Raw genomic sequence first — 17,946 nt, 5'->3', positions numbered from 1 at the left:
TACTAGTGGAAGTGTGAATTTTTTTTAGAATACCTCTTTAGAGAGGTAAATCCCTCTCTCTGTCCAGAATAATTTGCATGTGGTCTTGTCAAATATACATATATTATATATATATGTATTATATATATCTATATAGATATATATATATACACATACATATGTGTATATATTTCTCCATTTAATTTTCTGTAATGGACAAGATAACCTTTTAAACTGTCTTCCAGTCCTAAGTACCAGTGATTGGCTTTCATTGACCTAGGGCAGGGGTCAAAAGAAACTATGGCCCACAGGCCAAACCTAGCCTGCTATGGAAAAAGAAATCATGCAGGCAAGAAGAAAATGTGGAGCCATTTAGAGCAGCTTTTGCAAATGTTTTCAAGCTTCCCATTCGTAATTGAGCTCTACTTAGGCCAATGTTAAAACGAGTCCACATTTCCTGAGCACATACCTATCAGCTGCTATCTACAGTTTGGGAGATTGTCCAGTACCTGGGGTAATGGTGTGGGGAACACCCAAAAAGTGAAATCCACATGTGAATTTGTTTGAGTAAAAATGTCAAGAGTGTTCTTTCCTTTCTTGCCTTTTGCAGTAACCAAAATTCCGTGGTGCTACTAAATTATTTCTGCCCTACTTTCCAGTATTTGCCATGTTATCCTAGGCAGGCATGTGGTTTATTAACCCAGAGATCAGGTCTCAGCACCTTGCTGGAACAGACACCTGCTGTCTCTTTAGTTACTAAATAACTGGAACACTTTCTGATAATGTGCTTTACTGAGTAGGGAGTAGATAAAGTGGGCCATCGCCATCTTGCTTGGTGGCTCCTAACATTTTTTTGGCATGGACTCCTGTGAAAATTCAATGAATGCCAAGGATACTCTGTTCAGAAAAGTGCACATTTCCATATATGACACTTATATACATTTTCAGGAAGTCCAGCCATGTACTGTGAGTTAAAAACCTCTGCAGTAGCCTTTGCCCAGTTCTTAGAAGAATTGCTGTTATGTGGCTGTCATGGTCACGGTAGCTTGAAATGGAAGCTATGAAAATGAGTCTCAAAAAAGCCTGTTATCACTATGCCTGTGGGCCACAGCTCTCAGCTACTGTTGCCAGCATTTTTCTGATTAGCCTTCATGGGCATTTTTTTTAATTATGAAAAAGAATCACTTAGCAGTCACTTTGACATTTCTCACCAAGAACAAGTCAAGGCTAGTTCTCCCAAATCCTGGACTTCTCAACTTTCAGATTCTTAAAAATGTCTGTTCAGCACTCACCCTCCACAAGTTCATTATTAATCCATAAGGTATATTCTGTAAAAGCTCACTCGTGCTCACCTGCTCCCATCTCTCTCACGTGCTTTTTCATCTAGCTCCCGATTTCTACATATTTCTTTTAGCCAATGGCCTTGACAAAAATAGGGAACACTTGCCAGCACCAGATACCTTCATGAGGACCCTTGGGACTCCTGGGCCATTTGGAGTATTAGCTATTGTGGAGATCTCACATCCTATATTAAAGGCAAAATTCCTTAAGCTCCGCTAACACAAATATATGCCCTATCTATGCTTTGCGATTGGGGAGGTGGGTATAAGTGGTGTTCCCATCCATGAATAAATGGTTATTGCCTGTCTCTTTGCTTCTTGTCTTAGCAGTTTGGAGCATGGCAGAGTATGAGGGCTAACAGAATATCCTAAATCTGGAAGGGTCCATTAATGATCATTTCTTATTCAATTCAGCAAACATTTATTGAGAATCTACTGTGCGCTAAGCACTGGGATACTGGGGATGGAGAAAAGAATAAAACGTATTCTCCTCTTACAGGAAATTGCCTGGGCCCTTTTACCATCTGTATTAATTTCCCCACTCTTTTCCTAATTCGATGCATTTTTCTATTATTTCTATATTCTTCCCATTAGAAAATAAGTATAGAAGCCCTGCTTTCCCAACACAGTAGGAAATTCCTCGACGAACAGGTGTTTCTAGCTAAAACAAGATTTCCAGCGTCCATGGCACAAATGCTTCTGTGTTCTTATTTCTGCATTGTTTAGCAGGCCCCATTTAATAGAGGGTGATATGGTTCTTTTCCTGCAATTTTGAGACAAGATTTCCATCATCGGCAATGTGGAATTGTAAATACCATTAGCCATGATGTATCAGCCATTGACTTAAGCTTGCCATACAGAGTTATTGACTTCTGACTAATGAATTGAATGTATTCTGCAAAAAGCCAGTTGTCCATCTTTGAGTGGATTAGTTTTTAAGCCCTAGTTGGTGGTCGTATTAGTTTTCTATTGCTGCTGTAAAAAGTTAGCAAATACTTAGTGGTTTAAAACAACATAAATTTATTATCCTGCAGTTCCAGAGGTCGAGAATCTGAAATAGGCCTCACTACATTAAAATCAAGGTGTGGTCAGGGCTGCATTCCTCTCTGGAGGTTCTAGGAGAAACTCCATTTCCTTGCCTTTTCCAGCTTCTAGAGCTGCCCACGTTTCTTGGCTCATGGCCCTGCTACACCCGTAAAGTCAGCAATGGCGAGTCGATTCCTTATATGGTGTCACTTCAATCTGACCTCCATTTTCACAACTCCTCTGATTCCCACTCTTCTGCTTCCCTCTTCCACTTTTAAAGACCTCTGTAATTACATGGGGTCTACCTAGATGAATAATACGAGGTAATATCCCCATCTCAAAGTTAGTTGATTTGCAAACTGAATTCCATCTATAACCTTACTTCCCCTTGTGCCATAAAATATTCACAGGTTCTAGGAGTAGTAGGTCACGGATTACTTTGAAGGATCATTACTCTGCCTGCTACAGTGGCTTGATTTTTAAAATTTTGAAATAGAGATTCATGGGAGGTTGAAAGGGTGGAGAGGTTCTGTGTACCCTTCGCCCAGCTCCCTGAATGGTTACATCTTACATAACTATAGTATAAGGTCAAAACCATGAACTTGATGTTGGAACAATGGATGTTTTTAGTTTTGTCATTTTACCCCAGGTGTAGATTCGTATAACCACCACCACAACCAGTTTTCTTGTGCCAGCCTATTATTGTCTTCATAGTCACATCGACCCCCCCAACTCTGACTATCTCAAGTCTCTATCAACCACTAATCTTTTCCCCAAATTGATACTTTTACATTTCAAACATGTTATGTAAATGGAGTCATAGAGCATGTGACCTTTTAAGGTCAGCTTTTTTTCACTCAGCATAATGCCCTTGAGAGCCATCCAAGTTGTTTTGTGTAGAAATTGTACACTCCTTTTTACTGTCGAACGGTATTCCATGGAATGAATCTGTCACAGTTTGTTTAATCATTTACCTATTGAGGGACATTTGGTTGTCTCCAGTTTTTGGCTATTACAAATAAAACTGTTCAGATCAGTGCACAGATTTCTGTGTGGACATGTTTTCATTTCTTTGAGAGAATGCCCAGGAGTGTGACTACTCAGGCATACAGTAAGTGTACGTTTATTTTTTAAAGAAACTTCAAAACTGTTTTCTAGAGTGCCTGTGCATAAATTATCATAGTCTACTAATAGCAACATTTTACCTGTTTGAGTAAACCTTGCCTCTCTTTAAGTCTTTTTATCCTCCCTCATTGATAATATAATTGTCTTAAATATTTCCTGTGCATATATTTAGAAGCACATCAGACACTGTTATAATTTTTGCTTCAAATTTTAAACATTTAGAATGCACAACAGGAGAAGCAGACTCTATTGCATGTACCCATAATTTTACTCTTTTCATTGTTGTTTCTTCCTTCTTGATGTTGCCTATGTGTATCCAGTTTTCCCAACACTATTTGTTGAAGAGACTGTCATTACCCCATTGTATATTCTTGCCTCCTTTGTCATAGATTAAATGACTACATAGGCATGGGTTTATTTCTGGGCTCTCTATTCTGTTCCATTGATCTGTGTCTGTTTTTATTCTGGTACCATGCTGCTTTGATGACTATAGCCTTGTAGGACAGTTCGATTTGTTCTTCTTTCTCAAGATTGCCACGTCTACTAGGGATCTCTTGTGGTTGCATATAAATTTTGAGAGTATTTGTTCTAGTTCTGTGAAAAATGCCATTGATGTTTTGATAGGGATTGCATTGACTCTATAGATTGCTTTGGGTAGTATGGACATTTTCATAATGTTGATTCTTCCTATCCATGAGCACGTTATATGCTTCCATTTATTTGTGTCTTCTTCAATTTCCTTCTTAAATGTCTTGTAATTTTCTGAGTAGAAGTCTTTTACTGCCTTGGTTCAATTTATTCCTAGGTATTTTATTCTTTTTGATACAATTGTAAATGGGATTGTTTTCTTAATTTCTCTTTCTGATAGTTTGTTATTGGTGTATAAACATGCAACCAATTTCTGAATATTAACTTTGTATCCTGCTACTTTACTGAGTTCATTTATCGGTTCTAATAGTTTTGTTGGTGGAGTCTTTAGGGTAGATCTTTCTTTTTAATGTCTTTAGTTTTCAGAAGTTTGGCTATGATATATGGCTATGATATGGATTTCTTTGGGTTCATCCAGTTTGGAATACCCTCAGCTTCTTGAATTTGTGGGTTTATGTCTTTTACCACTTTGGGGAAGTTTTCAGCCATTATTTCTTTGAATGCATTTGCCATCAAACCTTTCTTATCTTATTGTTCCGGCCTCCTCCGGTGACAGATATTTTTCAAAGTCCCACAAGTCTCTGAGACCTTGTTCATTTTTTCAGTCTATTTTTGTCTATTGTTCAGATTGGATAATTTTTATTTATCTTCAAGTTACTTGATTCTTTCCTTAGTCCTCTCCATTCTGCTATAGAGTCAATTTGTTGATTTCTTTTTTTTTTCAATTTCGGTCACTGTATTTTTCATTTCTAAAATTTCTACTTGGTTCTTTGTATCTTCTATTTGTTTTCCTAGACTTCCTATTTTTTCATTTGCTTCAAGAGAGTTTGTAATTGCTTAGTGAAGCATTTTTATCATGGCTGCTTTAAAAATTTTTGCCAATAATTCTAACATCCCTGCCATATTAGCTTTGGCATCTATCGATTGCCCTTTTCCATTTAGTTGGAGGTATTTCTCATTCTTGGTTTGATGAGTGATTTTTGACAGAAACCTGGATGACTTTGTAGTATGTTATGAGACTTTGGGTCTTACTTAAAACTTCCGTTTTAGTTAACTTTCTCTGATACTGCTTCAGCAGGGGAAAGCAGTATGCTGCCTTGTTGCTTCTAGGTGGAAGTAGAAGTCCGAGTTCCCCATTCAGCCTCTGTTGATGCTTGGATGACAGGGCTTCTCATTACTACTGGGTATAGAATATTTCCATCACTATTCTAGGAAGACTGGGCATTCAGAAGGGAGCTTGGTCCTATAAGAATTAAAGTTTGGGGTTAGATACTGTGGCACAGGTAGAATAAGACAAGGACTTAGTTATTGGATCTGAGGTTTATGGCCGGGTTTGGTTCCAAAACATGAAGTGCTTCAAGTACAAGAAAGAGATGCACTGGGAGAAGTCAACTGGGCAGCGTGGACCCAGTAGAGTTGATAGGAAATATATACGCCATAGTATTAACTAGTTTCTTCTTTTCAACCTTTCTAACAGGTGGAGTAACATGCCACAGATTCTCGTACCACTCTCATTTAGTTAACGAGAAAGTCTTCCCTGTTGGGGAGAAGTTAGTTTGTTTATCCATAGCAATAAACTCTACCTCTGTGACTGAAGTAATTATTGAATGAGGAAATATTAACAGAAAAGAGTAGGATGTGAAAAGGATATTCATTCAGTTTATAGAATCTTGAGTTGATTTGGCATCTTGGTGTCCCCAGTGCTCTGATCCTTGAGGCTTCTAGCATGCCCAACAAGATGGGGCATTTTTGAAAGAGCTGTGCCCTTCACAAAGATTCATGTTGACTCGCTGGCACTTTTTGTCCAAGGCCCAGAGAGTGAGTAGTCCTGTTACACAGCTTCTTTGTGCATTGGCACAACAGTTGTCATCTCAAATCTCTCTTTGCTTAGATTTGTAGAGGTATCCTCAGTGTAAGTTCACTGTTCTCAATCTCCCCTTGGGGGCAGTTCAATAACGTTTCCCCTTACTGGCTCTCCGTATTTGTGTATGCATCTCCGTGTGCTTGTTTTTATGGGCTGCCTTGCACTGTACCACTTGGCAAGGGAAGAGATCTGCTCATTGCCTATCAAAATGTGTGTTCTGTGTGTATGATATATAAGCCACATCGTCTTTTCCCACAGCAAATCCTATATGTGCGAAGCTGTAGCCTTGATATGTTTCATAAGATGTTTCATAAATGACATAGTCATATCCATTTGGCTAAATAGGGTAAAAGGAGGGGAATGGTGCCAGTGCCATAGTGAGTTTTCAGATATATGTGGTTTGACTTAAAGCTAAACAAAAACACGTGCTCATCTGAGAAAGAAACAGTTAGGAAGTTAGGCTGTAAAGAGAGAGAGAGGCAGTCTTTATAAGTCAAGGCCAAGGTGTTGGTTGTTAAATCCTACACCATGACTCACCTAGCTCCTTGCATATGTGTATTTGTAGGGAATAGGTGAGTGTGCCTGGTTTGTTACTCAGTGATGTGGAGATGATGTAGTGGGGGGGAGCCAAAATCCCAGCTTAATTTTGAAGACAGTGGTTACCAGTTAATCAGAGGGGCCAAAGGATCAGGATTTATTGTCTAGATAAGGTGGTGATGTCATGATGTTGCTGACCCCGACGATTCATGAATCAAGGCCAAGTCACTTCTAGCCAAACACTGAAAGACTCTGAAAAGATTTTGATTTTTGCCTCCACCATTCAACCCTGAGGTATCACTTTGGTATCTTCCAGCACTAAGTACCATGAGAGGCCCAAAGTGGACGCAGCTAATGCCAGGAATGGGCTTCCCTTATTTTCTGAGAATCTCATTTAGTAGACTGAAAAATCCACAGGCCTGCTTCAGTCAGCCGGGTCACATACTAAATGAGAGCATCCTCAAATCACTCTTTTAAATGAAAAGCCATTTTGGCATGATATGCACCGAAAGGAAAAGCGTCGTCCAAGATATGCTCTTTATTTTGCACTCTGTCCTTTTAGACTCCCTCAGCCTTTCTCTGATCTGTGTGATTCTGACCCCAACTGTCCCCGTAGCCCTCCAGGAGGCTCTTTGTAATGAACTTCTCCCTGCTCGATTGCATCTACTTATGGCACTGAAATGTTGAGTGTCACACTGTGTGAGGCAGCATCGGCCCAGAGCAAAAGGTTGGGGGACCTGCTGTTTCCATACCCTTAGGTAGGAGGACTGGGAGAGGCAGCAGCGGACAACAGGGCACAGAGCTGCTGTCTGGGTTTCCTGGGTTTGCTGCTGCGATGGCCAGGCGAGGGAGACAGCTGTGTGTCCAGTGGTCTTGAGGAAATAAGAAGTCGGATTGGTATGTCTTCCTTCAGGAGACAGGGTTATGTTAAGGGACCATAGGCAATGAGGCTGCCAGGAATAACACCTTGTAATTCCATAGCCTCTCACTTCTACAGGATTCAGAGGACTCATACGTTCTATTTCATTTGGCTTCACAAACAAGCTCATGGACTTAAGAAAGGTAAATATTGGACCACATAGTACAACTTGCTCCCCCTCCCTGGGCCTCAGAGTTTTCAAACTGTGAAATGAGGGCTTGGACTAGGGCTGATCTCTAAGGTCTTTTCCCACAGTAACAGTTTCCACGATGGTAATGTTTTCCAGATGGGGGATTTGAGTCTCAGATACTTTAAAGTGAGTTGCCCAAAGCCACACTGGAAATCAGGGACAGAGTGATAATTACAGGCGAAGCCCTGATCCCTTCCCTTAGATTGTCCTATCAGTGGTCTCTCTGAACAGTGAGGTAACTTCATGCTTCTGAACACATGAAGCCTGTGTTTATCTGTTTCATTTAACACTCTCCCTTGCCTGACTGTCTTCCCGACTTACCCCTGTCGCTTATCAACAGGGCCTTCAACCTTTCTCTTGATGTTGTCCGGGATCCATATCTTGTTTGACTGCAGCTGTTTTCCTGGCTGAATACAAGGTCATTGCTACCCTTAGAGAGCAAACTCTGGAGCCGGTGCTTCAGTTGCATTAGCCAGGAGAGGCTATGGCTCTTGTGTGTGGCAGAGAGTCAGGGCAGGAAGAGCCATTCAAAAACATCATATTGTGAGGTGCCCACAAAAAGCAAGGAGGCTGGAGGGAAAGGACTAACAAAAGGGGCCATGGGGGGAAAGCGAGAGCCAGCGAGTCGATAAAAGCAAATGGATTCAATTGTCAATCACTATGCAGCAGAGAGCCAAGATGACTGGGATTTCTTCAGAGTTGGGGGATAAAATGGCATTTCTGACTGTGACAGGGATTTAACTTGGGGGAAGGCAGTAAGGGGAAAAATGAAAAGCTTTATCTTCAGCAGGATCAGCTTTTGTAGTAAGACATTTAGTTTAACAAATGTTGTAAGCTGAGTACTGTGAGGAAATAAATTCAGAGAACCATATTCCTCATATGATTCCTGGAAACCAGTAGGAATTTGGCTCAAGAAGGAATGGCAGAAGGTGATTTGTGGTGTTATAACAGCCACCTTGGAAACCGAGATGGAAAATTTGTCCCTGAAAGGCTAGGCAGTTGGAGGAGACTCACTGGAAGTTTCTGTCTGGAGAAATCAGTGCAACAGAGTGGGGTTTTAAATACATATGGTGGGGGATGGAACACCCAGGAGCCTCCATCTTGTAATAGGTCCATTTGTTAAATCTTTGGCTTAAGTTCTAGAACAGGAATTTATTAATTACTTTTGGTCAAGAAGTTCCTGAGATTCCCAGAGCCTCTCTGTCATGTTCTAGTGAGTCTCTCTTTCATTTTTCTTTGACCTGTTATTTTTTCTCTTTTTCATTTTCCTAGTTTTGAGATTAAATTCATTTATCACCTCAAAATAACCCATGAACATTTCACAGATTTTGAAAAAAATCAACATTTCGCTTTTAAAAATGATTAATCTTTTTGAGAATGTAGAAAAATACTAGAAAACACTAAGAATCAATAATGTAACACGCACACCAGATCTCTACTCAGAATTGGTAAACATCTTTCATTGTAACAAGAACACTTAATGTATCCGCCCACTTAACCAATTTTTAAATGTATAATAAGGTATTGTTAACTACGGGCACTATGTTGTATAGCAGATCTCTAGGACTTATTCATGTTTCATAACAACTGTTACCATTTTTTAACATAAAATTTGCATTACATTTTTTCCTAGTGGGAGAAATAAAACATTACGGACAAGTTCATTTCTGTCCCCTATTTTCGGCCCCATTGCTCTCCATACATCACTAGAGGCAAAGATGAATTCGGTTATGTATTCCGTTGCATTTTTGTACTTTTAGATATGTGTATATATGTGTATTTATGTGTTTTTCTTAATTTACACAGGTAATATCCTAATGTATATGTGTCATTCTGCCACTATTTTTTTCCTTCATTCGACATCTTGTTTGGGGATGTATTCCATTTTCCTATTTATATTCTACTTTTCCACTTTAACTTTGCCCTAGAGCCAGTAACATGTACATTACTTTCTTATATTTCTATAAAACAATCTATAATCACATTACAGGTAAAGCCAATGAATTGAGAGCTCTTAGGACAAGAGAGCTCAAAGTCCTACTGTAGATTTCAATTTGCAAGGCTCTAGGCAGCTCGGCCAGGCCAGTGATTTTGGCTATAAAACATTGGAAAGCGTAATACTTCCTTGTTTCTTACCCCATTTTATGAAGAAGTAACAGAGGCCCAAAGAAGGAAGAACACTTAGCAAGGGCACATATCCATTGAACATTTTACTAAAAGCTCCCGTCTGCCTGTCCTGTATGTGAAACCGTTCCATGGCAAAATAATAATAATAATAATAAAAAGAAAAAGAAAAAAGAAAGAATAAACTTAAAACACAGGAATTCTAGTTTGAGGCCTGCTGAAGAAGGAAAATTTATTCACTACAAACAGCTCAATTGTGATACAACACAACTGGAACAGCTTGAAAGTGTTATAGCACAATTAAGAAGCAGCACAGTTGTGACATGGCAGGGCTGGGAAGCAGTCCTCGGGTGCCAGTCCATTCCACTCAGATGCAGTGAGAGATATTTGGAGCCAGAGAAGCACAATATTCCACCTTCACTGGAAAGAGAAAGTGCACTCCCAGAACCACTAAGAGCTGACTTATATAGACAGAAGCACCCACCCCGGCCCCTGATTGGTCCCTCCTCATGCAAATGAGGACTCCAAATCCTTGAAGTTTGATTGGTCCAAAAGGTCATAATGGAGCTGCTCTGATTGGTTAGTGAAGATGCTGATGGTGATATAGTTGCACACCTCCGATTGGACAGGGAAAGCCTCAGTCCCATTGGTTGAAATACTATTCCAGTAACACCTTTGTAAGGGCTGGCTCAGCAGGCAGGAACATAGTGCAGGCCGCGGGTCCGGTGCAGGCTTCTCCCTGAAGTGAGGTTTGTGTGAGAGGCGCCTGCGTAGAAATGGCTGCTAAGCTCTGCTTTCAAATTTGAGCCCAGTTGACCACCAGGAGCCCTTCTTGGTAGGTGTCTTCTCAGGGTTCACAGCCATTAAAATAGCATAGGCAGGGATTTGTGTAGAGAAGGAAACAGGACCATGATATATTCCCCCAGCAAGTTTGATCCTGCCTTTTGATCAGATCTTGTACTTGTAAAAACCAAAACAACAAAACCTAGATATACATTTCCAGGATTTCTGCTCCTAAGGTTATCATTTAGAACAGGTAGATAATACTCTGAAATGATTTGGGGTGTGACCAAAGGATGCCCTGATAGACTCCTCCAGCTCCAAACCAAGGGTAAAGAGGAGCCAGTCCTGGGGCTGGCAGCTCAGAGAAACTGATGCTGAGGAAAAGAGTGGTCGTTTCCCCGTTCTGTGGGGGTAGGGCGCGCAATTCTTCCAGAGCCGGAGCACAAGGAGGATGTTTTTAAAACTTCCTTTAAAACTTCTTCAGCATTTACTATGAGGGAAAAAGAGACACCCACGCACATATACATAATTAGAATTATTGAGTACAATTTTGGGTGTGATAATTGTAATACATGCGTTCTGTCAAGACCTTCTGGGTCAAAGAGAGGTTGTGGCTTACAATGTGTTTGAAACAACGAAGCACGGAGAGATTGAGCTACTTGCTTAAGGTCACAGCAAAAAAACCAGATGCTGATATTAAAAAAACAAAATTAAAATAAAAAAGAAAGTGCTGGTATTCTTGATTTTGGGTCTTGGAAAGCCAGATCTTAGCCTGCTGAAGCTCACCACACTTCTGCCTTAATCGGTTTAATTCATTGCCAGCTTGCCCTTGCCACCTTTAATTCTCTTTGTGTCCACCAAATGTCAATTTGCAGAAGTAGTTGACAGTTTCAATTTTTTAGTTGTGGGCTCTGTTCTTTCACACAGAGCTGGATGGAAAGTTAGGAGTCATGCTAGAGCCTGGCTGCTTGTCTCCCCTAAGCTCATTCAGGGCTGGAGTGTGTGTGGGAAAGAGTGTCATGCATGCGTGTACGCCTCCAAATTGGTGAAGACTGCAGGATCAGGAATGTTCACATTTTAAATTAAAATAATTAAATCCGTCTAAAAAGAAGCCTCTCCCCTGCCAAACATTTTATTTTTAAAGCTACTTTGCAGTTGATCGAGGTTTAGAAATAGGCGAGATGAGGCTCAGCGAACATGCGTTTTGCTGGGACACAGAGTGCTCTTGTTTCCAGGTCATAGAAGCCAGTGTTGGAACAAGTCCCAGCTGTGTTTACCTCAAGGTTCAAGTTTCAGTTCAAGGGAGCTTCTTTCCACACCCCATACTCCTCCTCCTCGGCTCAGGCTGCTGAGCTAAAACCGCCTTTAACCAGGAGTAGCTTTAGTTACTGAGTAGCATTTCCCCTTCAGACTGGGCAGACAACTTCTCTGTGGGAGTCTGAACCTGCCACGCCTATCAAAGGCTTTGGGAAATGTGAAGTGACACTTAACTACATCTAAACTCCAAAGCACTTGCCTGCATGCTGACCAGCTAGGCTGTGGGAAACCTTGCAATTTACTTATTTATTTTTTGCCTGTCACAAGGCCTTCACTCACTCAGTACTGAATGCATGGGTAGAGAGAGAACGGACAGCTGCAGTAAGCTCACAGATGTCCTCAGACTCGAGGAGGGTGGCAGACCAGGAAGTCCATTATTCATCTGTGTCCAGTGTCTCAGGTAAACGAAGATTACAGTCCTCACTGGGAAAGGCGAGAGGCAAGTAGGTGTCGGAACCTGTAAGAGTTGCAAGGGATCTCAGCTATAAATCAACTAGATCAGGGCTTCCCAGTGTTATAACCCCCAAACCCTTCTGGTATCTTTTTTCATAAGGCCCAATGCTTCAATGAGTTTTTTTTCCTCCTGAAAAAAAGCTGTGCTTATTAAATAATAGCTTCTCCGTGTTCATACACACGTGTGCATGTGCATCAGAGCTTTCGATCAGCATAGATGGCCAGTTATTATGCTTGGTTGCTGTAATTCCAGTGGAAAGCCAAGAAACTTGACATTTAGATAACTGGGCCAGCTGTATGATCAAAGGCTCTATTTTCCTTCAAGTTCTGAAATATTGAAAACTACTTGAAAATCCCAACGATTACCTCTGTGGTCTGTTAAGGTGTCCAGGAACCGAAGGCTGGGAGCCACTGATCTAGCTAAGTCCCCTCCCCCATTTTTAAGTCAGCAAGTATGGCTCTTGGCCAAATGGAACATTAATCTTTGAGCTGAGATTGAAACTTACCTATTAGGGGCCAGTTTGCATTTTTTAAAATTTGGTTTCCCCTCTAACAGTTCTGGCCTATAACTCTGACTCAATCTATGATCAGATTTTGTAAATGTCATGAAAGGGACTTGTGGTCAAAATCTGTGTTAGCCAGGATTCTCCAGAGATACAGAACCAATATGATTAGATAGAGATGGATGGATAGATAGATAGATAGATAGATAGATGATTGATAGATAGATAGATAGATAGATAGATAGATAGATAGATAGATATAGCTGTAGATGTAATTGGCTCAAGTGGCTGTGAAGGCTGACAAGTCCCAGGAGATGTGGCCTGCACGCTGGAGACAGGTGAGCTGGCAGCGTAGTTCCCGTCTGCATCCGAAGTTCTGCAGACCAGACTGGGACAGCTGGTTGTGTAAGTTCAGCTCTAGAGCAGGAGACTAATGAACCAGCTCTGCAGTTAGGCGGGTAGACTCCAATATACATTAAAGGCACTCAGGGAGGTTGGAAGTACATTGAGATTTGAGACAGGCCTTCAGTTTCTTTGGCTTGTAGTCCAATACTTTATTTATTTTGTTTCTGAAATTGTTAAAGCTTTGGCCATCAGGAGCTTTTTCAGTTGGCTCCTGTGTCCCTTTGACATAGTTCCATGGTTGTGGGTTACTTTTTTTCTTTTTGGCATGGTTGATTTTTGTTCTGCCTCCTGCCATGAAAAAACTTAATGTGTTTTGCATGCGAGAGCCCTTCAGATTTATGAAAGCAGCCATCGTTACCCTCTCTAGTCTTCTCTAGACTAAACACTTCCCACCCATTCCTTCAGACGTTCCTTGTGTGACAATTCTATTGACTCCTTTCTCTCTTAGTTGCTTTCTTCTGGAAACGTTTGTTTTTGTCAGTTACTTGAACTACCTCTCACTGTCCTTACCCTCCACAACATCGTATTATAAAATTTGTGAGGAATCAAGAGTAGTTCCACTTCCGGAAACAAGAGCACACAGGCTTCATCAATGAATGAATAGATGATCCTGTATTACAATGCTTCTGCTTTGTGCATAGCTTAATATTTTTCAGAGCCATTTAGGAACTCATTTCTTTGACCCTTCTCACCCTTTGTAAGGCAGTGGTATACCCAGAAAATGAAGGCTCAGAGAGGATGTCTTGTCCAAAGTTGCCACGTGAGTTAGATGGTACTGGGTTCTGCTGACTCTTACTCCAGTAACATTTACATTTTGTTTAAACTTTGTGTATGCTAACATTTGTTTGTCAGACCTTCATCCTTAATTAGAATTGCCAGTACATTTGCATGTGGGCTGAACTGAACCTCCTGATATAAAATTATATAAGATAGGTAAGTTTGAAATGCCAATGCTTATGAAATATTTTTAAAAATAAAAATCATTTTGTATGCTGCTAGATATGAATTGGGTGGTCAAGGCAGCGCCTAGAAAGCCTGTGGTTCTTTGGGAATAGAACTGTGAATGGAACAAAAATGAATGTTTTCTAATTGCCCTTACATGCTGTGGGTATCAGACAGCTAGCTTTGTCTCTTTTTCACCACTTAGCAAATTCTAATGGAAAGGTGCTGAGCCGCAGCTAATTCCGAAAAGTGCATAATCCCCAAATAATTGTTACAGTAATATTTTGTAACACACACACACTTGGGTGTCCAGTCCCTGCTATTCTATTTTGGAAGTTGCAGAGACTGCCCTGGGAGACTTGGCAAATGGCACCAACTTTTATTGCTGGGCCGTCTCTGCTCATTCATAACCAGAGCAAGAAGATAATGAGAGCCTTGTCGTATGGGCTAGTGCTGACATGAGGAGGGGAAAAAAAGCTAGAAAACATTTCTCTTTTTCTACATGATCACTCAATCTTAAAACCAGTTTGTACAAAGAAGAGATTGTTGTGCGTACAGAATATTTCAGATCGCAACTCTCCTGTATAAATGGTTGCCATACCCAAAGAGTCCGCGGCCTTGTCAGTAGAAAAGAAACAGCTAGCTATCTGTGGCGCCACCTGCTGTCCTGGGTGGGATGGAGAAAGTAATTTATTTAGAAGGAGATGATCAGATGATCTGAGGTTTGGCTGGTGAATGGGAAGGGCTGAATTTCAGGGTTGAGGGAAAAGGAGTATCCAGAGAATGAGGATGGCAGCAAAGCAACTGAGAGCTTCAACTCTGGTGACAAAGGATGAGGAGAGGTAAATAACTATAGACACACATCTCTACTCAAGAGTGGAGGTTGGTGAGTAAGATACCTTAGCCTTGCTGTTTTATGGATCGTTGAAATGGGTTGATACAGGAAGCTGGGAAGCATGGCTAAGCAGGTGACTCTGCTATAGAGAAGGGGATATGGGACACGATTTTCATTATTTGAACCTATGAATTGTATTTCTTTGCTACCTGAAAGAGATTCTGAGATAAATTGAGTGAGGAATCTGAATTCTGCTGATATGATTCTTTTTACTGGAGGAAAACCTAAGTCCTTTGTAAACTTGAACCTTTTAATCCTCCTTAACCTCCAGAAGTATTAGTTATTGTAAATATGGTCAGCACGTTCCTTCCCTAGATACTCCTTAGATACTCCTTAGATAGGAGTACCTAAGTTAATGGCAGAGGCAGGTAATGAGTCCAGGTCCAAGTGGCCCTGACTTGGGCCTACCTCAGCCTGGTAGTCGGGCAGGTCTGAATAAATTTAGGACCCAAGAATCTCTGCAAAGGGTCTGATGAGCCTAGAATGAGACTTTGTGGAAAAGCTTCCACACCATCTATAAACATTTTCTGATGGTGTATAAATGGGTGTTGAATATTTTAAAAATCTTCCAGTTTACCGGAACCAAGTCTTCCCATCTTTATCTTTGGTGCTGTATCTCCTCATTCCATTGTGTCTGTTGAATGTGCAAGATTAAGTGTAATAATGTTGCACACAAAATGAAATGGCTTGCTTACCTGTGACTTTAAGGAAAGTCATAAGATAGTTTATACAGGTCTTAGGTCTCTCATCGGATGAATTAACCATCATCAGATGCACCCTTTAAGTCTTTTTTTAAAAAAGTGAGGGTGAAAAACAAGAAAACTTTTAGATTTTCATTCTTCCATTTGCTGTGCAGCCTGAGGACTTGAAACTAGCTGGTAAACGAATACTAAACTTAAAAAAAAGGCCAAGTCTCTGTTCCTCCTCGTACTTTAGCTTCTTCAATGATAAAATGAGACACATTCACTTTTCTGTTATCTGAAGTCATCTGCTTGGTGAATCGTGTGGACTCCTGTTTCTTCCTCCTTCAGCTAAACATGTGTTTGTTCCTTGTTCTACCAGAAGAGCAGTGGCTTAGGCATGTAGGGGAAACAGAAAAATGTGGGGGCAACAATGAATGCATTTTCTAGTGCTTTCACTCCTTCACACCTAAGTCAGCGTCTGTAAAAAAGAACCGTCTAGCTCCTCCTTCCCGATCAGCCCCGCACCCATCCACACACATTATCTCCCTCTCCATCTCCCTCCGTCCTCCGCAAGTCTGGTGGACTGACTAGTCTGACGCCTCAGAAATACTCTTAATTCTAAGAAACTAAATTCTGCCTCTGACATTCTATTTCCCCTGCAGTTTTAATTAGGTGTAAATTCTCCTTGCTTTGAAACGGGCCTCAGGATCTTAGGGAGATGGTAGGCACATGGGGCATTAGTGCAGGATGCCGTTTCTCACTTCACTGGTGCCCATGCAACATTTATTGTCACTAAAATAGTGTCATTCAGATGAGGTGGCTGATGTTGCGAAATGAATGCAAAGTTGATCAGTGTGTGGATCTGAGCTTCGATGAAGAAAGTGAATTAGAGACAGCACTTCAACTCTGCTTCTGCGAAATGTGTCTGTTCCTGAACAGGGAAACCGTGGAGACTCTGACAAGGGGACAGAGAGCCTCTAAGGCTACATCATGGTGCTGGGGATAAAAGTACGTGCCTCTTCCTTACCAGGCTGTGGGGAGCATGAGGAATATATTATTTGCGCAGTGGTCCGAGTACCGAGATGTTTTATTAGCCCTGTGGATGACCCTCTGTTCCTTCCCCAGGGCCCTGTAGAGTCCTGGAAGCCCTGTAAGTGATTTCTCTTTCCCTCCTCAGGCTTTTCTTTCCTTCTGGAGTGCAGGTTAAAGAAAAAAAATGATTCCTTTTATTCCTCTGCATTAATGCTTTGCATTTAGAAAACCTCTTTGGGTCCGTACAGTTGTCCACTAGTGGTTAGGTTTAAACATTAAACAAATTCACAGAACTAATTAGGTTTTTTTGGCCTCTGGCCAAGTGAACTAGCTTTGTTCTGTAGAACTTCTGACAGAATATATATATATATATATATATATATATATATATATATATTTAGCACTTGGTAGAATAGACGGAATCAAATGCCCAAAGAACACAGCCTAATTCGTTCCGAACTGAGGCCCGGGCCTCCGCAGTCTCATGGGCACAGCCATAGTTTCTCCTTGGCCAGAGATCCTACTGTTGCCTGCGCAGATTCGTCAAGTCAGACTTGAGTAGTTTCAGATTTTTCTTCATCATCCCCGGTTTTATGTTAAGCTTAGAAATGACAGCCATTAAATAGTAAAACAGACAAACACACAACAACCACGGCATGAAAGTTCACGAAGGCTTTGGCCGCAGGCTGCCACTTCGGCTTTATTTATTGTTTGTAGCCGAAGCACAACATTTGTACCTATTAAACCTTTTAGTTTCCTTTCAGCTTTTTCTGAGTAAAAGTGGAACTGTACCATCATGGCTAAAGCGTTCTCAAGGCCAAAAAACCTCCCGCATATTGTTTGTGTTCCCGGTTACAGAGGCGAGTATCGAGGTGGGGCTGCTCTGCCTGCTGTGATTCATGTCAAGAGGACTGTGTGTGCGTGTGCGTGTGCGTGTGTGTGTGTGTGTGTGTGTGTGTCTGTCTGTCTACCGACCTGTCATGCAGCAGGGGGTAGTGAGTAGAGCAAGAGTTTTAAGGAAGGAGGGGCCTGGAACGAAAAATAACTTTTAATGAATTGCAACTAAATAATGAAAAGATCCTGAAATTTAATTGCAAAACTGGCTGTGTTTTTTCTCTCACCTCCTCCTCTCTCCCTTTTTCTACTCTCCACTCTCTCGAAAAGCACTGAAGTAAAATGAG

General features: G+C 41.1%; 1 protein-coding gene across 2 annotated transcripts in view; it reads left to right on the top strand.

Moving 5' to 3' along the window:
* The first annotated feature begins 177 nt into the window (after positions 1 to 177).
* The window catches only part of NEXMIF (neurite extension and migration factor), an 89,206-nt gene continuing 71,437 nt past the window's right edge, over positions 178 to 17,946 (top strand). The window contains exon 1 of one of the 2 annotated variants that reach the window (XM_016130741.2): positions 178 to 3,456. The gene's annotated coding sequence lies outside the window, so the exon portion shown is untranslated. Of the gene's footprint in view, positions 3,463 to 17,946 lie in introns of both variants that reach the window. The other variant, XM_016130742.2, reaches the window with a different exon arrangement.

Source organism: Rousettus aegyptiacus, unplaced genomic scaffold, assembly GCF_014176215.1.
Source record: "Rousettus aegyptiacus isolate mRouAeg1 unplaced genomic scaffold, mRouAeg1.p scaffold_m13_p_9, whole genome shotgun sequence".
Classification (NCBI taxonomy): domain Eukaryota; kingdom Metazoa; phylum Chordata; class Mammalia; order Chiroptera; family Pteropodidae; genus Rousettus; species Rousettus aegyptiacus.
The sequence above is the reverse complement of the archived record's forward strand: the minus strand, read 5'-3'. Positions and strand labels throughout refer to the sequence as shown.